General features: G+C 38.4%; 1 protein-coding gene and 1 pseudogene across 1 annotated transcript in view; one reads left to right on the forward strand and one right to left on the reverse strand.

Annotated features, from left to right (window-relative positions):
* Positions 1-482: 482 nt before the first annotated feature.
* On the reverse strand, positions 483-1,371 carry LOC124972233 (serine/threonine-protein kinase 16-like; annotated as a pseudogene).
* Positions 1,372-18,042: 16,671 nt separating this feature from the next.
* The window catches only part of Ktn1 (kinectin 1), a 168,620-nt gene continuing 161,030 nt past the window's right edge, over positions 18,043-25,632 (forward strand). The window contains 1 exon segment of the mRNA XM_047539394.1: positions 18,043-18,190. The gene's annotated coding sequence lies outside the window, so the exon portion shown is untranslated.

Genomic DNA, 25,632 nt, shown 5'->3' on the forward strand with positions numbered 1-25,632 from the left:
TTTAGCTCCACCTCCTTCCTCTTTCCCTCCAGGGGCTTTGCCTGCAAGTGAAGTCTGCCCTGGCCAACAATGCTGGAAATTCCAATTCATTTTCATCAGTTATGAGGTTGATACTTTGGCATCCATGTGACTCATATTTGTTGTGTTTTTTTTTTTTCATACCAACCTACTTTCACTTTATTCTCCTGCTTATACATTCTCCTGCTCCCAGTTTTGAAAGCAGAACATCATGTGAGCCCAGCCGTCCAGCTCAGAGTTATGCACCATATTTTCTCAGTTTCACTTTCTCCCCAGCCCCACCACCTGTCAGGCCCCTTGCCTATGTGTTCAGGTAAAAGACCAGAGAGAAGACTGGGATAATGATCTCCATCCTGATGCCCAATTGTAAGAGCAGTCCTGGGTAGGAAGGATAAAATTCCAATGAGGGATAAGAGCCTCTTTCCAAGGCACATAGGGCCATCTCAACATGGCCACTGGTTAGCTCAGATGTGAATGGTGTGCTGGCCAGGAGCTGGGGGCTGCAGGGCCTCCAACTGACTGAGGAGGAGAGAAACGTGAGGGCGTTGCTGGGGGTCCACAGTCATCATGGAGGCCAGCAGTTGTTGCAGTGCTGAAGAATGCCTGGGGCTTTGCAGAATGCTGAGTTGGTTCTGCACATCAAGGGTCATACTGTCACCTTTCTGAAAGACCATAAGGGCCTTCCCCAAACATCATGTCAAAAAGTACACAGCCTAGGGACCAGACATCAGTCAACTCATAGGTGACACAGTAGCTCAGCACAGAGAAGTCTCTGGGGCCAGGTAGGAGATAGTGCACCGCTCTGCTGCCCAGTCCTGCAGGGCCAGAGCCTGGCAGGAACCCTCCACCTGGATATGTGCTTGATTCATAGAACCCAAGTCCATTAAAACTGGCTGCCCCTCATCTCCAAGCAAGATATTAGTGGGCATAACCTTTGGCATGAATGACCTCAAGGCCTCTGCAGATACCCAGCGTCAGTCAAAGGATTCAATCCTCAGTCAGGAAGTTGTCTTTGTCTTCAGACTTTATGTCTCATTCCACAGTTACCTCTCTTGAAGGAAGGTAGCAACCAGCCTCATGCTTAGCACCCAGCTGTCTCAGACAGTAACACACAGGGCGAAGGATGTTGGGGTGGTGAAAGAGGCAATGCATGTCTGCTTCTTGCTGAGCCTCCTCCTGGTCCTGTTGCTTGTGACACAGGATTCGCTTTAGGGGGTAGAAGTGTCTATCATGGAACCCCTCCTCTAGGTCCATATAGCTGAACCCGCCCTCCCCCAGTTTCTGGATGAAGAGGTAACACTTATTGTCAATGATGACAGTTCCACGGGAGCAGACACACAGGGCATGTCCCATAATGTCTCAGTCATCCTTCTCAAGGATGGACTTTGGTTGCCAAAGGGCTCATCCAGAGTGAATGGGCTCTTCTAGGTGATGCCCTGGGGACCCAGTGGATCATGCTAGAAATAAATGGCAGGTCACAGGTCCAGCATAATCCAGACAGCCTGACTCGGGCCGGAATGAAGCACCAGGGTCACATGTTTTAATTTCAAAAATTTCAGAATCTGTGCTGGGAAGAGGAATGGTATTAATGGGGTTGCCTTCAAGGCTACAGCATATTCTAGAATCTTCAGATTCACAGTCTTTCTCCTGCACTTGGATGATTCCTATAACTTTTTAAAAAATTGTTCTAATTAGTTATGCATGACAGTAGAATGCATTTTGACACATTGTATACAGATGGAGCACAACTTCTCATTCCTCTGGCTGAACATGGTGCAGAGTCACACCAGTCGTGCAATCATACTTGTGCATAGGGTGATAATGTCTGTCTCATTCCACCATCCTTCCCACCCCCACACTCCCTTCCCTCCCCTTGGTCCCCTCTGACCAATCCAAACTTCCTCCATTCTTCCCTACCCACCCCCACTATGGATCAGCATCTGCTTAGCAGAGAAAACATTCAACATTTGACTTTTTGGGTTTTGCTTACTTCACTTAGCTTGATATTCTACAGCTCTATTCATTTCCCGGCAAACGCCATCGTTTCACTATTCTTCTTTTTTTAAAAAAAATATTTTCTTTAGTTGTAGGTGGATACAATATCTTTATTTCATTTATTTATATGTGGTGCTGAGGATCGAACCCAGTGCCTTACATGTGCTAGGTGAATGCTGTACCGCTGAACCACAACCCCACCCCAATTTCTTTCTTCTTTTATTTTTTATTAAAATATTTTTTTATTTTTACAGACACACATTCCATTGAGTATATGTACCACATTTTATTTATCCATTCACCTATTGAAGGGCATCTAGATTAGTTCCATAGTTTAGCTATTATTAATTGAGCTGCTGTAAACTTTGATGTGGCTGCATCACTGTAGTATGCTGCTTTTAAGACCTTTGGGTATAAACCAAGGAGTGGAGTAACTGGGTCAAATTGTGGTTCCATTCCCAGTTTTCTGAGGAATCTCCATACTGCTTTCCAGAGTGGTTGCACTAATTTGCAGCCCCACCAGCAATGTATGAGTGTACCTTTTCCCCCACATCCTCACCAACACCTATTGTTGCTTGTATTCTTCATAATTGCCATTCTGACTGGAGTGAGATGGAACCTCAGTATAGTTTTCTTATGCATTTCTCTAATTGCTAGAGATGTTGAGCATTATTTCATACATTTGTTTATCAATTGTATTTTTCTTCTGTGAAGTATCTGTTCAGATTCTTAGTACATTTATTGATTGTGTGGTTTTTTTTGTATTAAGATTTTCAAATTCTTTTTATATCCTGGAGATGAATGTAGTAAAGATTTTCCCCTATTCTGTAGGTTCTCTCTTCACAATCTTGATTGAAGTTTTTTAGTTTGATTCCACCCCATTTATTGATTCTTGATATTATTTTTGTGCTTTAGGTGTCTAGAATAGTGATACAACATATTAAAATCTCTGGAACACCATGAAGGCAGTGGAAAATTCATTGCATTGAGCTCATTCATTGAAAGAACAGAAAGTCAATGAACAAAAGACCATTATGTCTCAAAGCCCTAGAAAAAGAAGAACAAATCAACACCAAAAGCAGTAGAAGACAGGAAATAATTAAAATCAGAGCTGGAATCAATGAAATTGATACAAAAGAAATCATTCAAAAAGTTGACAAAACAAAAAGTTGACAAAACAAAAAGTTGGTTCTTTGAAAAAATAAATAAAATTGATAAATTATTAGGCACACAAAAGAAAAAAAGAGAGAGAAAACTCAAATTACTACAATTAGTGATGAAAAGGAAATATTACCACAGACACTACTGAATACAGAAGATAATCAGAAACTATTTTGAAAATTTATACTCCAATAAAATAGAAAATCTTGAAGCCATTGACAAATTTCTAAAGACATAAGACCTACCCACACTGAACCAGGAGGACATATACAATTTGAACATCTCAGTATCAAACAATGAAATAGAAGCTGCCATCAAAAGTCTACCAATTAAGAAAAGTCTAGGACCAGACGATTCTCAGTCAAGTTCTACAAACCCTTTAAAGAAGAATTAACACCAAATACTTCTCAAAGTATACCATGAAATAGAAAAGGAGGGAACCCTTCCAAACTCAATCTATGAAGCTAGTATCACTCTGATACCAAAACCAGACAAAGATGAATCAAGGAAAGAAAACTTCAGACCAATATCCCTGATGAACATAGAAGCAAAAATTCTCAATAAAATTCTGGCAAATTGCACACAAAAACATATTAAAAAGATAGTGCACCACAATCAAGTGGGGTTCATCCCAGGAATGCAAGGTTGGTTCAACAAATGGAAATCAATAAATGTCATCATATTAATAGACTTAAAGACAAGAATTATATTGTCATCTCAATAGATGCAGAGAAATCATTTGACAAAATACAGCACCCTTTCATGTTCAAAACACTAGAAAAACTAGGAATAGTAGGAACATACCTCAACGTTATAAAAAGTATACATGCTAAACCCAAGGCCAACATCATTCTAAATGGAGAAAAAGTGAAAGCATTCCCTCTAAGAACTAAAGGAGACAAGGATGCCCTCTTTCACCACTTTTATTCGACATCATCCTTGAAACTCTAACCAGAGCAATTAGTCTAGAAGAAAGAAATTAAAGAGATACAAATAGGAAAAGAAGAACTCAAACTATTACTGTTTGCTGATGACATGATTCTATATTTAGAAGATCCTATAACTTTTCAGAAGGAAAGTAGCAGGGGTCGTCATATCATTTCAGTGTAAGCAGGATCTCTCTGTTCTTCTTTGTATTCCCCTAGTGTCACACAAAGCTAAACAAACATTTGGTACTCAATCTCATTAAATGAAACAGGCCCAGCTCTGGAAAACTTCCTTCAAATGGAAGCTTTAAAGGTGAAAAACAGTGATGTGAAAGATAATGTAGTTTTTGGACTCCCACTCCATGATTATGCTACTTGTATTCACATATCTTGTTTCAATTACTCTTCACACTAACCCTCAGCTTTAGGTTTTATTTTCACCCTTTTTATTTATGAGGGATTTGAGGTTCTAAGAATCAGGAAACTGGTCCACGGTGTACAACATTTGGGCACAGAATGTCAGGGAAGTGGAATCTGATAGTACAAACATTTTGTTTCAGGCTTTTTCCACTTAGCATAATCAATTTTTTTCATATTTTATTGTGGCAAAATTCACACAACACAACATTTACCATTATAACCATTTAAAAGTGAACAATGCAGTAGCATAAAATACATTCACATTGTTGTGGAACAATTGCTACTGTGTAGTTCTTGAACTTTCACTCCAAATGAAAACCCCATACATATTAAGAAGTCACTTTCCATTTCCTCTTCCCCCAACCACTGATCTTCTTTTGTCTGTATGGATTGACCTATTTGAAATATTTTATATAAAGTGCTGACATGCAACATGTCACCTTTTGTGTCTGACTTCTTTTATGAGGCCAAATCTTTTTAAGGTTTGTCCTTGAAATTTGATTCAGCAATTTATTCTTTTTATGGCTGAATAATATCCCATTTAATAGACATACAGCATTTTGTTTATCAGTTTATCAGTCAATGAACATTAGGGTTGCTTCCATATTTTGGTCTTTAAATATAATGCTATGAGCAGCACAATTCAAAATAGCCAAACTTTGGAAAATGTGGCATATGTGGAAAAAACGGGGTTCTGTCATGTTGATTAATCACTAAGAAACTTATCTAATCAAATAAACACAAGAGCCAATAATCTTTTCAAATGGAAGGGGGTGTGACGGATCGGGTCATGCCAAGATCTGGCCTCAAAACAAGATGGAGGAACCCACCTTCCCTTTATTTATACTTGCAGGTAAAGGGGAACCAGGAGTGGCTTCTTCTGTGAGGAACAGGATGGGGTGGAGTTAGGGAAGTCATTTGCTTAGAAAATTAGCATTTCCTCAGACAGTGAGCCAACTCTGTACAGGGCCACCTACCCCTGGCTGTCTGAAACAGTCTCCTATGACTGCCAGTTCCTGGAGTTAGACCTGTGTGTCCCATGGCTCAGCCACGCCCGCTTCTGCTAAACATGGATGACTTCCCACAGGGACATATACACAATGGATTTTTATTCAGCTAAAAAGAAAAATGAAATTATGTCATTTGCAGGACAATGACGAAACTTGAGACCATATGTTAAGCGAAATAAGCCAAACCCAGAAGGTCAAGGGTCATATGTTTTCTCTCATATGTAGAAGTTAGAGAGGAGAAAAGAAAAGAAAGATGGGGGAATCACATATAAATAGAAGGGAAATCAGTAGAATAAAGGAAAGGGACCAGGGGGAGGCAGGAGGGGAGGGAAAGAGGAAATATGGGGGAATAATGTTGGCCAAATTAGATTGTTATATTGTGTACGTGCACAAAAATGTAACTAGACCATCATTATGTACGTCTCTAATGCACTGATAAAATGTGGAAAAAAAAATAAAAACAATGCTGCTATGAATATTGGTATACAAATATTTCATTTTGAGTCCCTGCTTTCAATTCTTCTGGGTGTGTGCTAAGAAGCAGAATTGTCAGATTATGTAGCAATTTATGTTTAATTTTTTGAGTAACCTTCATACTGAATAAATGTCCAGTTATTCTTTTACCCATTTTTAAATCAGGTTTTTGTCCTATGTTGTTGAATTATAAGAGTTCTTTACATTCTGGACACTAGAGTCTTATCAGATATATTATTTGCAAATATTTTCTCCCATTCTGGGGATTATCTTTTCATTCTTTGGCAGTGTACTTTCATGCATACAACTTTTTAATTTTGATGGAGAACAATTAATGTTTTTTCTTTTATTGCTTGTGCTTGGGTATCTAAGAAATCATTGCCAAATGCAAGGTTGTAAAGATTTACTTCTTATGCTTTCTTCGAAGAGTTTTATAGATCTTTGATATACTTTGAGTTAAATTTTGTACGTGGTTGCTATGGTTTGAATGTTTTGTGATCCTCCCCTAACAGGTGTTGAAGTATCCAATGCAATAATATTGAGAGGCAGGGCCTTCAGGGGGTGATTAGGTCAGGGCTTCTCCTTTTGAGTGGAATTAAGAACTTTATCAAGTAGACTGCACACAGAGTTTGACCCTTCTGCCTTCTACCATGTGAGGACACAGCATTTGTTCCTCTGGAGGGTACAGTAACAAGGCACTGTCATGGAAGCAGAGAGTAGGCCCACATTAGACAATAAGCCTGCCAGTGCCTTGAACCTGGACTTCCAGCCTCCAGAATCATGAGATGCTTCTGTTCTTTATAAATTACCCGGTCTCAGGTCTTTTGGTATAGTAGTGACAATAAAGTAAAATAATAATGTCAAGTAAGGGTCTAACTCCATTCTTTTGCATGTGGATGTCTAGTTGTTCCAGCGCCATTTGTTGATGAGACTATTCTTTCCCTCTCTGAATTATCTTGATACTCTTATTGAAAATTGATTGACCATAGATGCATAAGTTTTATTCTAGGTTCCCAATTCTATTTCATTGGTCTACATGTCTCTTTTTATATCAGTATCACACTGTCAATTACTGTAACTTTATAGTAGGTTAAAAAATGAGGACATGAAAATCCTCTAACTTTGATTTTTTAAGACTGTTTTCAATATTGACCAAATTATATTGTTGTATCATGTGTATGTACAGATATTTAGCAATGAATCCCACTATTAGGTACTATTATAATGCACCAATAAAAATATGGGAAAAATAAATATGAGGTAAACACAAGAAGAATCAGCCAAAAAGATTTGATGATTATACCTCTGGGAACAAAAATTATCATTGAGATGTAGGGTAGAACACATTGAAAAATTTTATTACAAGCCTTGAAGATCTATTTGACCTTTAAATCTATGCACAGTTATTTAATAAAATTGAAATAATTTTTTTTTTAAAAAGATCATTTGGGGTCCCCTGCTTTCTGTTTGAAATTTAGAATTGACTTTTCCATTTCTGCAAAGAAGATCAGAGGCCTTCTGATAGGGATTGTACTGAAACTGCCATTTTAACAATATTAAGTCTCCCAGTATATGAACACAGGCTATCTTTCCGTTTATTTACATCTTTGATTTCTGTCAGCCAAGTTTGGTAGTTCTCAGCATACATGTCTCTTATCTGTAAGTTCTTGTTATCTGTGAATAGAGATGGCTTTACTTCCAGTTTGGACGGTTGTCTTCACAGCTTCTAAGGTGGGAAGGAGTGAAGAGCAAGGGTAAGAGAAGTACCCAACGTTCTCCCACCAGGCTTCTCTGGTCTTTTTTATGGGAGCATTTACTTGCAACTGCCTTCCAGTGTTCTGACTCAGTTGATTCTGAAGGGTTTTGACAGCTCTTCTGTGTTTCTGTGGAGGGAAGGTCCTCAGAGTTTCCTACTCCACCATTTTTGCTGCTTCCATGCCAGCAAATGCACTTGAGATTCATGATGGTTTTGCTTGTACCATATATTCATTCTTTCTTATTGTAGACTAGTGTTCTATTATATTGATGTGCAGCAATTTAATTATTGGTTAGACAGTTATGGACACTCATTGTTTTCAGATTTTGAGTATTATGGGTAAAGATGCCTTATCTACACTAGTCTATAGACCTTTGAGTAGATATATATTTTCATTCATCTTTAATTTTCCTGGAAGTGAGAGTTCTGGTTGTATAGCATTCTGGGCTGAATCGTGTCACTTTCAAATTCATCCTAGCCTCCAGTACCTCGTAATGATTACATTTGGAGATTGAGCCTTTAAAGAGAGAAGTTAAAATGGGAAAATGAGAGAGGGCCCTAATTCAATGTGATTCGTGTCCTTATAAGGAAAGATTAAAACACTCAAGGAGACACCAAAGATATGCATGCACAGGGAAAAAATCATGAGGGTACAGCAAAAAGATGGCCATTTGCAAGTGAAGGAAAGAGTAGTCAGAAGAAACCAAACCTGCTGCTACTTTCATCTTGGGACTTCTTGCCTACATAAAGGTGAGAAAATAAATTTCTAGTGTTGAAGTTAATCAGTCTGTCCCCTGCCTTTGGTAGCCCTAACAGACTAATATATGTGGTAAGTATGTTTAATTCTTTAAGTCAGTCTATTTTCCAAAGTTGCTGCAACATTTTGCATTCTCATTAATAATCTATGAGAGTTTCAATTGCTCTGCATCTTTGTCAGCACTTGGTATTGTCAGAATTTTTAACTTCAACCATTATAGCAGGTATATAGTAGGATTTGTGTTCTAAATTTCCTTAGTGAGTTAATAACATTGAATACTTTTTATTCTTCTTATTTGCCATTTAATTTGATCTGTATAATTTTCTGATTAATGATATTAGACATGTTTCTAAAGTTAACTGGCCACTTTTAAAGTGCCTATTCAAGTACTTTACCTGTTAAAAAATTTGGTTGTCTCGTTCTTTTAGAGTTATAGGAATATTCACATATTCTGGAAACAAGTACTTTGCTGGATATCTGTATTGCAAATATTTTCTCCCAGACTAGCTTGCATTTATTCTCTTAATGATGCTTTTTGATGAAAGTAAATTTCTAATTTAATGAAGTATGATTTTAAATATTTTGTTTTGATTACACCTTTAGTCTCCTATTTGATAAATTTTTGTCTATTTTAAGATCTTGAAAATATTCTTTTATGTTTTATTCTAAAGACATTATTTTCATATTTAGTCTATAATCCATTTCAAATTAATTTTGTGCATGTGTAATGTGAGACAGTCATCATATTTTCTTTGTCCAATTGATCCACCATGATTTGCTGAAGGACAGGATGCATGAAATTTTAACTCTAGATAGTACGTGAGGAACAGTAGGCAGTGGTATTCCAACATGAGGAAAATGGACCCAATACCAATGAAATAATTATTTAGGAAAGAGCAAGTAGATCTCTCTGAGGTAGATGCCAAAATTTTAACATCCATGAGTATGATCTATTAAAAATGTCAGTTCCTGCATCTGCCTCCTTTCCCTTCAAATAATTAAGATCAAGAGGTGGAGTGTGGATCATGACTAATTTGTGAATTACTTTTTGAGAAATGCTGGTAAAATCAGGTACACTATCTCTGTCTTTTTGAGATTAAAACCACAAGTTTTACTTTTAAAGCTTCGTGAACTTTCTGAGTGTCCATTTATATTTTTATTTCATTTTTGCGGTGTTGGGGATCAAACTCAGGGTCTCATGTATGCTAGGCTGTAATACTGAGCTAAACCTTCAGTCCCTGAATATCACTTTATAATCTGCTATATTATATAAAAGCCAAGCCCATAAATCTGTTTGAATTAAGCTTTTATTCAACTTGGACTCCCTGTGATGCTACCATGGGACAATGACCTTAAAGTCTGCAAAGATCTGTGAGGCACCATCATAAGCTTCCCTGACTTCTTAATAAAATATCTTACAACTTTTTTGCTCTGAAGCCATTTGAGACTTGTTTATAACTGACAATAGATTCTTACTGATGGAACAAGACCAACTAAAAGATGATTCATGAAGAGAAGCTGGGAAAGAGTTTAGGATCATTCAAACCTGAAATTTCTTGTAATGCTCCAACTGTTGATTTGAACATTTCCTTTTAATCAAAACCTTTTTTTTTCTTTCAGAGATCTCTGTTATTTCTCTTTTCTCAATACTGAATGACTTTGACAAGAGTATTCGCACAACTTCTCAGTGGAGCATTAATGCTTGGTCTGGGATTTTGACTCATCTTAACATTGTGTCGAGCTAGATGCTGAAAGAAGTTTGTTGTTGTTGACCTCTACACTCCTGTAATCTTGCTTTTTTTGCAAACTCCTGAACCAATGGAAACTGACATTTCCTATAACAGTCCTAAAGCACTCAAAAGAAGAAAATAAAGTTATAAACTAATAAAAAGTCAAAAAAGGATGTTTCTGGTTTGAATGTGAGGTGTCCCTCAAAAGTTTGCATGTGAGACAATGCAAGAAAGGTCAGAGTTGAAATGATTGGTTTGTGAGAGTCTTAACCCAATCAGTGAGTGATAACCCAAGTAGTAGGGTGTGGCTGGAGGAGGTGGGAATTGAGGGCGTGGCTTTGGGGTATATATTTGTATCTGGCAAGTGGAGACCTCCCTTTGCTTTCTGATCATCATGTGATCTACTTCACTCTGCCACACTCCTCTGCTATGATGGAGCTGGCTGTATATGGACTGAGAATTCTGAAAACATGAACACTCCAATAAGCTTTTCCTCCTCTACAGTTGTTCTAGTCGGGTCTTTTAGACACAGCAACAACAACAACAAAAAACAAACAAAACAAAACAAAAACCCCAAAAAATGGCTAAAACAAAGGAAACAACAACAATGAAAAAATCTTCTATTACAAGATTCCTTCCTTCCTTCCTTCCTTCCTTCCTTCCTTCCTTCCTTCCTTCCTTCCTTCCTTCCTCTCTTCCTTCCTTCCTTCCCTTCTTTCCTTCTTTCTGTCTTCTTTTATGGTACCGGGTTGCTCTACCACAAAGTTACATCCCCAGTTCCTTTTATTTATTTTTAAATTTTTATTTGCCCAGGCTGACCTCAATCCTGTGATCCTCCTGCCTCTACCTCCCAAGTCACTGGGATTACAGGTGGATGCCACAGTGGCTACTAAGAAAGGGGAACCCCTGTCTCAAAATAAAAAATAAAAAGGGCTGGGGATATAGTTTAGTGGCAGAAGGCCCCTGGATTCAATCCCCAGTAGCATACTCAGGCACAAGCACGTTCGCTCACACACACACACACACACACACACAAAAAAAAAAAAAAAAAAAAAAAAAAAAAAAAAGAAAGAAAAGAAATTTCCTTTCTTTTCTGGCAGTTTCATGGGAGGTGGATTCTAACAAACTGGTGTGAATTTCTAAGCATACTGAATATTTCTTGGTTAGTATTTGTAATCACAGTTAATTGTTTCTGCAAATTCTGCTTTTCTTTATTGTCCTAGATAAATTAGAGCACTGATTCATAAGAACATAATAGAAGACCAGTGATCTATTAATGCCTTTATTTGGTTGAGAGTAGCATCAGTGGTTTTGTGGGAGGGTATTGTTTTATCACAGTTGTTTCTCCTCTGAAATGAAATAAATCTTAATCTTGGTTTTCGAGTTCTATTCTGTGTTTGGTGCTGTAGGCCAACTCCATATGGAAGCAGATCTTTTGACAATCACAGATGTCATTACCAAGACACAATAGAAAATGGGACTGATGTACAATCCTCAGGAGACCCAGTCCCCTCATCAACAAGGTTTCATTGAAAGTGATATTTGATGAGAGGCTACAGGACACTGAGGTTTTGAAAGTCAGAGTTCACCATTATTATCCAAGTGAAAATAAATTATACAGTGGATAAATGTACAAGGATAATCTTTGGTTGGTTGAGGAAATGAATACCTAGTGAACATGACAAATCATAAACTAAAACAAAATAAGGATTTTTAAACAATAGGACAATTGCAATGAACATAATATATTTGGGTTGGGATTAAATGATTTCTATGATCCCTTCCGGAACTAACATAAAATTTCCATAGTGCTTGAGAAATTATATTAATAAGAGAATTCACATGTAAAAGTAAAGCTCAAGTGAGTGCATCATTCCTAGGAAATACTGGAAAATATGAATAAAGAGCTGAAGTGTGTGACATGCATCACTTTCCCTTCAAGTTGCCAAGGAAGTACTACTCTGTTCTGAAAGGCATACAGCCCCCAAAGATGATGTCTATGACTAGAGGTAAGTCACTGAAGGGCAAATGTGTGCTATCTTCAAACATTTCTCCCTGGGATGCAAAAAAAAAAAAAAAAAAAAAAGTTTGAGTGTCATTGAGGATTTATTTTGGGAGGTAGGGATGAATTCTGCCTGATATAAATAAGATCCCTTCTAAAGCAAATGTACTGTGTGTTTTCAATATCTCAGGGAAACTGGTTGAATAACCAACTGTCTCCGTTTGCCTGAGACTAAGGGATTTCCTGTGATGTGATCTTAGTGATAAAACCAGGAAAGTCTCAGGCAAATTGGCATGAATTTGTTACTGTAGTTATGAGGGAAGTAAGCAGAGGTCAAATCTCTGCTGTCAGAAGAGCACATTCCTTTTTTGTTGTTCAGTGGCTTGAGAAACACAAAATGGTCAGATGGAAGCTTTGACTTTCAGTTCAATAGAAGCACGTTTGTATCTTAGTGGAAGCCATTCTCCTTGGGAACTAAGATTTCTAAGCCTGTAGAAATTAGAAGTGAAATTTTTGTAAGTAGATCATTAAGTCAATAATAAGAGCCACTCCTTCTTTTTCTTATCTATTTACTCTGTCTGTGTGGTTTCTGCACCTATTTCCTGTCTGCATATTGGTAGCTGATTTGGAGCATACTTTGTATCTTATAGAATGGCACTCTAATGTTGTAAGACCTTCTGTCTCTCACTTGTCACTCAAACCAGGTCTTTAGTAGCCATTCTAAAATTTTATTATTTATTATTTATTGTTATCATCATCATCAGCATCATCAGCATCATCATCATCATCATCATTTTGTAGTACTGGGGATTGAACCCTGGGTACTTTACCACTAAGCTACATCTCCACCCCTTTTTATTTTTGAGACAGGATTTTGCTCAGTTGCTAAGCCTGGCTTTGAACCTGCAATCCTCCTGCCTCAGCTCCTAAGTCACTGGGATAACCAGCGTGTGCTATTGTACCCCAGCTATATTCCAATCATTTTGTAATGTCAGCTACTTCTGGTGAATCTTTGGGCCTTAGCCCATTGCCACACTCTTTTTGCTGGAAAATGAGTTCCCTTGTCAAAAGCTGTGTTAAGCTTTTCAAGAAATAATCAATGGTGGGACATATGCCTGAAGGTTCTACCAGATAGACTGATATGCTGCATTGGCATTAGTGGCAGGAGGGTCTTTGGGAAGTGTTTCATAACCCATCTGTGGGTGCAGAAGCTGACTGCCATAGTATAAGAAATGAATGGGTGCTGAGAATACATGGCCATTTTGTATTTCTCAAGTCACTGGATAAGGAAGTGCTTTTTTTCCCAATCATCCAACCAACCAGAAACCTGACTTTGCAGGGGATAACATAGATGGAGTGGTCTGGGGTTTGAAAGTACTTTTAGAATTATTTCCATTTAAGTGGAGAGAGCCCTGACTGTACTAATGGCTGATAGAGAAGGAGAGGTTGATGATGCAGGCAGAAAGGGCATTGCTGATGGAGTGAGGTCCCTGAGGAGGCCCAGAGGGCTGACATCCAGAACTCTGTGTCATGAGACTTGGCATCCACAGGAATTATTCTAGAGCCTTCACAGAATAATGATTTGTAATGGAGCTTGGAATCTGTTTACTTTTTTCTCATACATATAAAAATTTCCAAACAAGTACCAAAAGGTACTTGAAAAATTGTTGATCCAGATCAAAGAAATTAGTAATTTGGAGACATATGATCAGAAGTAAATGGAGCAAAGCCTAGGAGGGTCAATTACAGGGATGCTGTATTACAGGGAGGAAAAACACTGGGCAGGGACCGGCTGAGATCTAAGAGTTACCATGGAGGAGCTGAATACGAGTCAGCAAATAGAAGTGTGGTTTAAAAAGTCAGCACCATTCTGGAGAACAGAAAATTTTAAAAGAAAATTTTACATTGAAACATCTACCATGATGTTGTGTACATTGAGAATGTCTGCTGATTTGATTTGATTTGTTGCTACATATTTGTCTTACAAGGCCATAATCTTACAAGCTTTTTACTGGCAGCAGTGTGATGGTTTATGCTGAAATACTGATATTCTCTTGCTTGATTCCTCAAGCCATGGCTCAGTCCTGGAATGGGGTGGTCCGGGTGAAGGCTGTATATACAGTGGTGATGGGAGAGAGGGTTTTCCCCTTACAAGACACTATGCACTTTGTATGTGAATAAAACTTTGTATTCAGGCCTTACTGAAGAGCTAATACCAATCAACTGAGACTAATCTCATCTACCAAACAAATAAAAACTTGTCATGTGAAGAGTAAAGAACCACTAAGTAATTTCCCATAACCATGGAGTTATTAAGCAATCTTAGTAGTAAAAAGTGTACCAGCCACTATTAAAGCGACCCAGGAAAAATGTTTAATACAGGAACTCAAGATGAGTAGGGAACTGGAAAAATAAGATCTGTGACGATGTTAATAAGCTCTTCAAGTATTTACAAAGAAATGCATCCACCCCAAAAGATAAAGAAAAGATTGAAAAGGATTCTGATTTTTGTCCTTAAACTTTGTTTTCTCCAATAGCCATCTCTTCCTTTTTGAGTTTTTCAATATTTATTATGAAAAGTATCAAACATACAGAAAGATTGAAAAACAGTACAATGTATACCTGTGCATCTTCCACTTAGACTCAACAGGTGCTGACATTTTTCCATGTTATCTTTTATCTATCTACCTAACTCTCTATCTACTTTCCTATCTTTGCTGAATAAATAAAAAGTAAGTTATAGACATCATGTTTTTTATTCCTAAATAGTTCAATGATGGGGTGTTTCTAAAACATAAGGGTATTCTACATATTGTTGGGATTGTCAACAGCATAGAAACTCCCTTTGACTTAAATGAGATTTCTTACAGCTATTTAGAGAAGTGGAAGAAATGGAAGCTGTTCCATTCTTCTATTACTGCATGACAAACCATTTAAAAAACCCCCACAAAAGGTGTTTCATTTCTATGGGGTCAGAATTCTGTGGGGTCAGAGATTCAGGCTTGTTTGGTGATTCTTCTGCTTCATGTGTTATTAACTGGATACACCCAGTGTGATATTTAGTTTGTGATGTGGTTTCAAGAAAGCTTCATTTCTCTCTCTCTCTCTCTCTCTCTCTCTCTCTCTCTCTCTCTGTATGTGTGTGTGTACACATACACATCTGGTCCAATCTAGTCTCAGTGCCTCTCCATGTGGTCTCCTCAGCAAAGTAGCTCAGGGCTAAGATAGATGGTTCCAAGAGACTGATGTAACTGCCTGGGTTCAGAACATGGTACAGTGTTACTTCTGCCACTTTGTGTGTGTTAAATGAAAATCACAGAGCCTTACCAGATTTCAAGAAGAGGGGATGTCAATTCCTACCTCTTTATCCTTAAAGTGGCAAATAATTTGTAGCCATCTTTAATCTGTCATAAATGCACTTGGATGCCACATGCTTGAAAAGACTACATTGCCAAAGGAGCACAATGCAGACCTCTATTTATGTGCCAAATACTTTGTTAAAATAGCTGGCTACTTTTTGCTCTACAGCTGGAGAAGTTTCTCAGAACCTCCTCACTCTCAAGGGTGAAGGTGGACTTGGAATCTTCACTTCTGGTTCTGTGTCTTGCTTCCAATGTAAGTTCATCTCTGCCATCCCTGATCTGATGGCATCAGAAGATGTAGTCTGTTACTCACGTGTTACTCAAATCTCCACATAACTCTATTTCTGGGAAGTCCATCCTGGACAGGACAGGAATAGGCAAGCTTTCTCTTCATCTGCTGGAGAGATATATACTATGTGTCTTTAAATCTTTTCCAAAACTCAGCACAAAGGTAATTGTTGCATGTTGAAAGTCAGAAGATAGTCTCCAATGAATTGCACTTTTGTAAAATAAAATGGGGAGGAGGGAGAGAAAGAGAGGTACAGAAGTACTCTTTAGGTCACAGCATTATACCTTATATTGTATTAAAGTTCAATTTATTAGTTGTTAAAAGAGATAGCTCAAATGGTGGGCGCCCCAATTCTTTTTAGCAAGTTAGTTGTGGGTTTCAGCGGCATTGGAGGGTAGTAAGTACCAGTCAAAGTTAATTATACCTTAGGTTAATTATATGTGTTAATTATGGTTAATTATGTTATATTACATTTCAAAACTTAAGAGTGTTGTTCTTAATTCCTAATAGGTCTTGCCATGCATAACATTTCTAGTAAATCTTTTTGTTTTGATGTGAATAATTAGAAAGTTTATAAAGAATGAAGCATCCAACCACTTTCCTTTTAGAAGTCAAAGTTCAATTATCCACAAAAGTTGAAGTACTGGATACATTTATATTCCTTTATTTTAAACTACGCAACACAGAAATAAATGGTACTTAACTATAAGCAGCAGTGCATTTAGGCAAACCATGTCCCTAAACTTCAACTCATTGTCTTATTTACAAGTGTACCTGAATATTACTGTTTCTAAAATGATACTGTAGTTTTACTGAAGCAAGGAAAATATTAGAAATTTTTATTTTTTAAAAAATTACACGGTTGTTTATAAGCTAATCAAGAGCCCTTAAACTCCATTATAGAAATGACACATTTCCACTTTGTATTAAGACACCAATAGCTTCACTTTCCAACGAAGCTGGATCTTCTGCTTTGAGGGCACTGGAGTCACTGAGAGGCTGAGTAATTCTGAGAAAGGAAAAAACGAAGACACTCCTGAAGTTAAAATGCAACAGAAGGTATCTTTGGAGAACAGTGAGGGAAGACTGGAAGAATTCTCAACATTGCAAGGTGCTACATAATATTCAGTTTTTACTGTACTTTAGAGATACTCTAGAAAGGTTACACAAAAGAATAATTAGAACACAAATGCACAGTATACTTTTAACCAGGGCCTATTAAGGAGATTCTGTGTGCAAACTGTTCCGCAGTTCCACCTTTCAGGATTGCTCCTATTCCCACCTTGGCAGGATGGAGGGGGAGGTGTTGATGGGGAGTCTCGATTTCATGGATCTCTCTGCACATTCCAGAACCGTTTTGAATCATTTTGGACTTTCCTTTGCATTATTTAAGGAGAGTTTGGAGTGTTTGGTACATGTCTGGGCAGTACCCAGCACTGTGAGATATTAATAAGAAATAAATAATGATTATCAACACATCTCATTTGCCCGTGAACCAGGAATTTCGCTAACATCCTCTTAGCAAAAAGCAGACATAAGCAGGGATTCTGTTCAATCCCTCCTTTCTGCTGCAGTTTCTGGTTATTTACCCCGGCTTTATGAATGGCCACCAGCTGGCAGACACAACAGCTTCATAATATTTGCACACAATTTATTTGGGTCGGTTTCTATTCCTCTCTCTGTTTGCAGCTAGGATTGCCCCAAGGCATTCAATGAGAGAAATTCCGGAGGAAGGAACAGAGGATTTCGTTTTCCAGTGATTTCTGGGGAGAAATCCGAGACGGGCAGAGAGAAGTCTACTAGCATTTACTTAGGGCTAAAAACAAACAAACAAACAAAAAAAAAAAACCACCTGGTGTGCGAGCCAGGTGGTGCTTCAGTGCTAGGGCCGCGTGAGACGAAACCAGCCTTGGGGTATGGGGGATGGAAAGCGAGAAGGCGGTGCTGCTGAATGGTCTTTAGGCTGAGCGTTCAGTCCCTAGTTTCCCACCCCGCAAAAGTGGGCAATCTTGTCTCGGCAGGAAAGCCCGCTAGCTCCAAGTCAGCCCGCTGCGGGTCCGACGCGCGTGGGCGGGCGCGCGGGCGCCTGTCCCTTTAAGGGGCCGGTCTCCCGGCACCGCCGCCCGGACGCCGGGACGTGCCGGGGCCGCCCCGCCCCGAAGCCGCCCGTTTCCTGCGGGGCGGCGCGACGGCACCTGAGCAACTGCGGCGGCGGCGCCTTGGAGCGGGCGGCCCGAGCTGTGGTGCCGGCGCCGCCGCGTATTCCCGGTCTCCTTCACCGGCGCGCAGGGTGAGGGCGAGCAGGCCGCACTGGGCCCGGCGCCGGCCGCGGCAGCGGCGTGGGGAGGGCGACGCCGGCCGCGGGGTCCCGGGGTAGGCGGGAGGGCGGGGGGCGCGGCCGCGGGGCTCGGACGCGATGGCCGGCTAGGCCTCGGGCCCCGGCTCCTGCCCAGGCCGGACCCCCGCGGTGGGCAGGCTTCGGGGGGCCGCTCGGCCTCGCCGGGCCGCCCAGGCCCGACCCGGACTCTGCGGGCGCATGCGAGTGCGACCGGGGACTCCCCTGGGGACATCTCCCGAGGGCGAGGTCGGCCCAAGAGGGCCTTGGGGTGACCGAGGCGCCTATTTTTAGCCAGGCCTAAGGGCCCCGGGAGGGAAGGCGGATTACCGCTCCTCGGCCGGTGGACCGAGGGAGTGCGTCTCCGGCGGCTCCCTGGGCCGGAGCTGGGCCATGCTTACGCCATGCTGGAATTTCGGCCCTCGCCGCTCCTCCCCGGCACTTAGGGCACCCGCTCTCTGGTGCTCGCTTCTTCCCTGGCGCCCCTCCCACCGTCCTGTGCATGCCCGGGTAGTGGTGGGAGGCGAACCCGGACGAGAATGCAGCTAGAGAGGAGAGTTGGAAAAATGAGTGGACCACTCCCGAGACGGGCGAAGTTATCTCTTCCTCTCCCCGAGGGGTGTGTCTTCCTCATTGATTCGCCCTGAGCCCCCGCCACTTCGGTTTCCAACAGTGAGATTTTTGGCGTGGAGGACCTCGAAAGAAAACCAAACTGGCAGTGTCGAGTAGTCGTTCGTCAATCCAGCACCTGGTGTGCGGTGTGCAACCCTGCATATTGGTGAAGGAGCGTGAGTGCAGCAGAGAGGGTGGGTCCCCTATGCGTCCTAACCTTGTCCAGCTGCCTCTGGATTAGGTTAAAAGTGGGCTGTTGAAGGTTAGCTATTCCTTCTGGGAGGAAACCAAATTCTTAACTCTGCTGGGCCTGTACCAGAAACGGATCCCCAGCAGCTATTAGAATAAGAACTGCTTAAAAAGCTACAGTTGAAGTTAACTGTTAAAAGTTGGGTTTGTTTTGAGTTGCTTTGAGCAATTTAGATACCCGTAGCAAGCTAAAGATAAACAGAAACCTTGGGGATCAGCTAAACATTTGGAGTCCTGTAGCTGTTCACTTAGGGTTTGAATTTTGGTTGAATTAGGTTGCACTTTTTCTCCCTACCTCACCTAGTGGGCAAGTGACAACAGTATCTTAAAAGCAGTTGTTGATGAGAATTCAGATAATTTTCGTAAGAACAGCAATGGAGTAGTACTCTTTAGCTGATCTGTATTTTAGGATGCCTTGCGATAGACTTTCATATTTGATATGTTGCCTCATAAACAAGGCTTTTTTTTTTTTTTTTTTTTTTTTTTTTTTTTTCTTTTTTTCTTTTTTCCTTTCAAGGATCTGACACCAAATAGCTGGGCCTATGTGTAGGTTCTAAGAGAAAAGTTAATACCCCCGCCCCCATGTCATTCCAACATTGAGTTAGAAATCTCTCAGCTAATTTTGTAGCCCTCAGCACATGTTAAGTGTCTCATTTGTCAGGTGCATTTAGGGAATAAGGTGTTCTTAATTTCCTGAGACATACTGAGACTTGAACTATAATAAGATCTATTGAAAAATTTTCTTCGGTGTATTCAACACTTCAAAATTAGAAAGGATATCCAGTATTTAACTCTTTCTTGATGATTCAGGGTTAGTCTTATGAAAAGCTGTTAGTTTTTAATTTTGTTTCCATCCAGAGATTTCTTTGTCCTTGATATCAGAAATCTTCTGCTGAATTGAGTGCTTTCCGTAAAAAAAAATCTCACCCCAGGGAGATTAAAGTAGGCTTTCATCCATGTTTGGTAGGGAGAGATTTTAAGAATTGTATGTTAAATATCAGTTTTAGGGCTTTTCTAAAGGGCCTAAGAAGTGAAGGCTTTTTTTCTGAGACTTAACTTCTGAAGGACCTATGTCAAGATTGTGATTGCTGGTAAGTTCTTAACTTGAATCTTACTTGAAATACTTGAAATGTTTGTGTGTATGTGTGTGTACTGTTGAGCTTTGAATGCAGGCCCTGGCTAGGTGAGTGCTCTATCTCTGAGCTACACCCCTAGCCCTGGATGTATGTTTGTGTGTGCACCATAAATTTTTATAGCAAAGGAAGTTTTAACCCAAAAGATTTCCAATACTTTGTAAAAATTTTAAGTTGTTAATAAACTTAATGGCTCCAAGAAGGTTTTGGCTTTCTTAGGAATCTGACTTAATATTGTGCTTAAACTGTGCTTTGTGAGAACATTTAAATATTTGAAGAATACATCTTATGAGCTGCTTGTTCTATCTACTATTTATGACTTTAGTTACTCTGAAAGTAAATCCAGAGTATACTTACAGGCTAGAAGCAAATAACTTTCTCTGCAACTGACACTGATCACTATGAACAAGCAGTCAGTGCATTTCATTGTTTCCCCTTTAAGTTCTTTGACTATGACTTTGGGTGTTCTGATCTTAAAATTATAATTTATGTGTAAATAACTGGGAAAATGTTAAAATATAAACTTTTTTTCCCTGTATGAATAGAAAATTGAACACTGAGGGGGAAATCCTTAAGTGCCGTGAACTTTACAGTTAAGTTTAATTGACTTAATGTTGTATCTGAGATGTAGAATAAGAAAACTACTGACAATTTATAACTGTATGTCAGGTGATTGAACTGGTGCTTAAATGTATTTTTGGAGGCAGTGTAAACTGTTTACAGATTTTATTTTTTTACTTTTAAAAAATGATATAGTTCTTTTCCTTGTTTTGATGTAAAAAAGAAAATAGGCAAGATAATTTTAAAACTAAGAATAGTTTTAGTAGAGACTAATGGGAAATTTTAATATTCCTAGGAACTGTGTAAGAAATGCTCAACTCCTTTTTAAAAAACTGTGCTTTGGAATTTACATAACCTCTTAACTACTATAGACTAATTAAGAACTTTTAATGGTAACTTCAGTCTGTTTCAGCAAAGTGATTTGTACCCTAAATGTAACAAGAAAATTGTTTACAGTCTTCCTCTTCTGGGATAATCTACATTTTGGGTTTTCTCCTTACTAATTGCTCATTTTATCTTTATAGATCATTCTCCACTTTTGAAGTTGACATGTTCAGTCCTTTGTTTATTTTTCTTTTTATATTCTTCCATTGATCCCATCTAGTGTTCTGGCTTTCCATACTTACATGCTGATGACTTCTGTATTTGTTGTCTCCAGCCTAACTTCTCTCCTACACTCCAGACAACCTGTTAGGTCTATCCACTTGAATGTACACTGAGAATAAACTTCCATATTCTTTACTTCTGGTGCAACTTAAGTCATCTGATGGCAGCTCCATTCAGTGCAAATCAAAAACAAGGACAAAAAAAAAAACCAAAAAAACAAAAAAAACAAAAACTGGAAAACCAAAACTAGAGTTATCTCTGACTTATCTTTTTCAGACTTGGCATTCTGTTTTCTTTCTTATCTTGACAATATATCTAGAATCAGTCACTTTTTACCACCCTTCTCACCAACCATAAGAATGGTCTGAACCATTCTTATCTCTTACCTAGATTTCTGCAATTAGCCTTCTAACTGGTTGCCCTACTTCTATGGGGCAACCAGTCTTTTGAACACTGCAACCAGATCATATCAGAGACTTCTGTAATGACTTCCCATATGCAGAATAAAAACTGTATTCCTTATGGCCTATGAGGCCTTTATAGAAATGGGTACTTGCATTCCTCTCATCTTCATTGCTTCTTAAGCTACCACTCTCCCCCCTGCTTGTTTCCCTCCAGCCTTCTTTGCTGTCCTAGGGTCTTTAGCAGTTGTCCCTCCCTGGAGCACCTTTTCCATAAGATATTTGCACAGCTTATTCCCTTCTTTGAGTCTTTACTCTTTGTCACTTTTTCTAAAAGGCTGCCTATATTCAAAACGGCACCCTCCCCACTTCTGATTTTTGTATCCTGCTCTATTTTCTCTATAGCACTTGTTATCGTCTATCGTACTATGTAATTTTCTTGTTGTGTTTTTTATTGCCTTTTTTCCCTGTCCCCAAACACATACTATAATATTATCTCTTTGAGGGCAAGGCTTTTTTGAATTTTTATTTTCTTAAACTGAGGGATACCAAGAGTTTGGGGTGTTGTTAGGCACATAGTAGATGGTCAATAAGAGCTTGGCAAATTAATGAATTAAAAAATCCTTATCCTACAGTTCCTTCTTTGATGGATACTACATTCTTGGATGCATGTAGTTTTCTGTTTGCTCCTTTGCTCTTGTAGTAACCTTTGGAGAGCAAAAGAAAATGGCAGGGAGCCTTTGGGAACCCTTTAGAGAAGGGGAGTGGTGTTAATGTGGTAGAGAATCTCTTACCACACGATAAAGACTATTGGTTAGATAATTTAAAAAGTTAGCTAAAGCAAGGACTCAAAATTATGTGCACCTTAAATGTTTGTACATAAAACATATTGTCTGTCTTTTTATTTGGACCATTGTTTTTGGAGAAAAAGAATGGTAAAATTAAAAAAAGGTCTTCTGTTTTTCTTTCCATAATTTGTACCCTAAAAGCATTACCTATGATTTCTAGTTTGGATTCTTTAAAATGGAGTGAAAATGTAGACATTGAGACACTCCAAAAGTACTTCTAGATTTTTGCAGTCCTTCATCAAGGCCTTCTGAAGGATTTAACTTAGTTTTTATAAAGTAACACTTTTTGATTTTTCATAGGTATCATAAGATCTTTGAGTCTACCATTAGTAGAGTATCACCCACATTTCTTTATTTTGATTGAGTACCTTTGCAACTAATTATCAGTTAATTATAATTAGTTTTATGAGTTGTAAGTACACTATCAAGAGAGATGATGTTATTCTATACTCACTGGAAAATGGACAATTATTCTTACACATGCATTTTACCCATTTAAATTACAAAGGAAACAGTCTAGTTTGGTGTGATAAGCTGAGATAGTAGTTAGGAGACATATAGGTCTTACAGCTTATTATCTGTAAGGTTTTATGCAAGTTCTTTAACACTCAGTTTTAAAATTATATAACTGTAGTGGTAGTATGAAGAGAATATGAGTGCTAGGGATTCTGCAGAGCTTGAACTTGAATTTGGTTTTGCAAGTTAGTACCTCTTATTGCATGTGTGGTCTTATCTTAATCTGCCTGAGGCTCATTAAGGAATTATGTTCTTATCTTGGTAGTTGCTACATAAGTAATAGCTAACTTTGGAGTGCTTATTTGCTGTCAGGCTCTGTAAATACTTTATGAACAGTATCATATTCGATCCTTTTAACAATCTTGTGAGGTAGGTACTATTTGGTGAAAACTTGGGTGAGAGGTTAGTTTGTCCAGAGACAGCACAGGAGAGGAAGAACCTGAATTTTAACTGAGTTACTCTGATTTTAGAGCCCATTCTTACCCTTGAACTGTTTTGTAAAAGTGCTGTGGGTAGAAACATTTTTTAAGGGTTATTGTCTGATGTTAGGTGTTAGAAAGCAAAATTAAGATTACAAAGATTTTTTTCCTTCTAAGAGAGGATTGACTTTTAAAATTAGTGACTTAAATTTGAAGGTTAGAAGTTTTCCAGATGGAGAAAATAATTAATAAAAACTACTTAAAATCAAATGCTATGTTTTAGTTACTTAGAAATCAGTGGGTAGTCTGCAATCCTTGTAGTTTACAAGAATTTTTTTGTTAGTTCTCATGTATGTGCATTATGAGTTGCTTGTGATTTTATGGACATTGTTCAGTGGTTATCTCAGACAGGTCCATGCTTATCACCCTACTTAAAATGCATATTCTCTATTCTTTGTCTCAGCTTGACTTTTCTTCATTGCACTTTTAGTCACTTCCTGATCACTACAGTATATGCTTATTTATATGCTTGATGTTTGTCTCACCTCAGAGTAGAAGCACTATGAGGTAAGAACTTTGTCTTGTTCATCACTGTGTGAACTTTATTTTTCTGGCACTTAGGCAGTGCTCACTTTGAATGGATGGCCTGATTTTTGAAGATGATTGGGACTCACTGATAGTTTCATTTGTGCGATCCCTCCTGTTAACATGGTAATTGAGTGGTATTTGGAATGCCATGTAAAGTGAAAACTCAAGAATAAGGGTTTCAGAATTACATTTGGAAGAGTAGAATGGAAAACAATTCAGAGCCCAATTTCAGCAGAATACCTCTGTAGTTCAGTTAATCTTATTGATCAGTAATTTAATTATTCTGAGTGGAATCTATATAAATAAGGGATTTCACGTGTTTAGATCCAGTTAATATTTGAAATAAATTTGGACAAGCTAAGTGTTTTACACTGAGAGCTCCATAGTGTTCCAAATGCTATGTTGATGAGCATTTAAGATGTTTCTTAATCTTTAATATCCAAATATAGGTTGCATTCATTTATATATAGACCTGTATTTACCTAGTATTTATATATAGACCTGTATTTACCTGTATTTACCTAGGTTCTTTAATTATTTTATATAGTTTTCATACCTGGATGTTTGAGGTTGAGTGAATGTCATGATTTCTGTGAAGTGAAATTTTCAAGCTTGTCATTATTTAATGCTCTTATTTTTGGGTACCGTTTCAAATAATGTGCTTTATAATAATCTTTGTGGTTGGTACTGTTACTGATGACTGGGGAATCATTTCTTAAATTATTTCCAGTTTTTGCTAAATGTTTGTAGTAATTTTAAGTTTAATTTGGATCCTTTGTAAAGGTGGCTTAGTCCTTTTTTTTTTTTTTTTTTTTTTTCCCCAAAATTGGATTTAGTTTTAATTTGAAGGAAGTATTTCTGAATGTGAAGTTTTGGGTACATTTAAGATTAAACTTTATCTGTGAAATACAGCCTGTGCATTTACCTTGCCTGGAGAGAGGGGGAGAAAATAAATCATCCAGAAATATGAATTTTACTTAGTTGTAAAATGAGCTAAATTGAATTTTTGTGTAATCTTCTAGCATTATTTACTTTGTATAAATAGGTAATTACATTTTATATCCTTTCATTGTTATTTAACCTTCAGTTAAGCAAAAAGTTCCAGTAGCATTTAATGCTTATAACATTATGCCTTTGGTACAAAGAGAAGCGTTAGTTACTTTTCCTGGTGCTATGTCCATCTGATTTCTTAAGGCAGCTTTGTATAAGTCAAGAAAACCCTAAGCATTTTCTGTGAGATTTTTAAAAACAGAATTCTTATTTTTTATTTGCTTTTCTTTTTTGGGGGGAAAAATTTGTTCCAAAGTATAGGTTTCTAGAGTTATTCAGCACTATTAACATAATTATGTAAATTAAAGAAGTAAGGAAGTTTATGCCATATTACCTGTTTGCTTTAATTTGCATTTCTCTTCCTGCTTGAAAATTAAATGTTAAATAATTTAGAAGTACAAGAGAATACAGAAT

The sequence above is a fragment of the Sciurus carolinensis genome, chromosome 2, assembly GCF_902686445.1.
Source record: "Sciurus carolinensis chromosome 2, mSciCar1.2, whole genome shotgun sequence".
Classification (NCBI taxonomy): domain Eukaryota; kingdom Metazoa; phylum Chordata; class Mammalia; order Rodentia; family Sciuridae; genus Sciurus; species Sciurus carolinensis.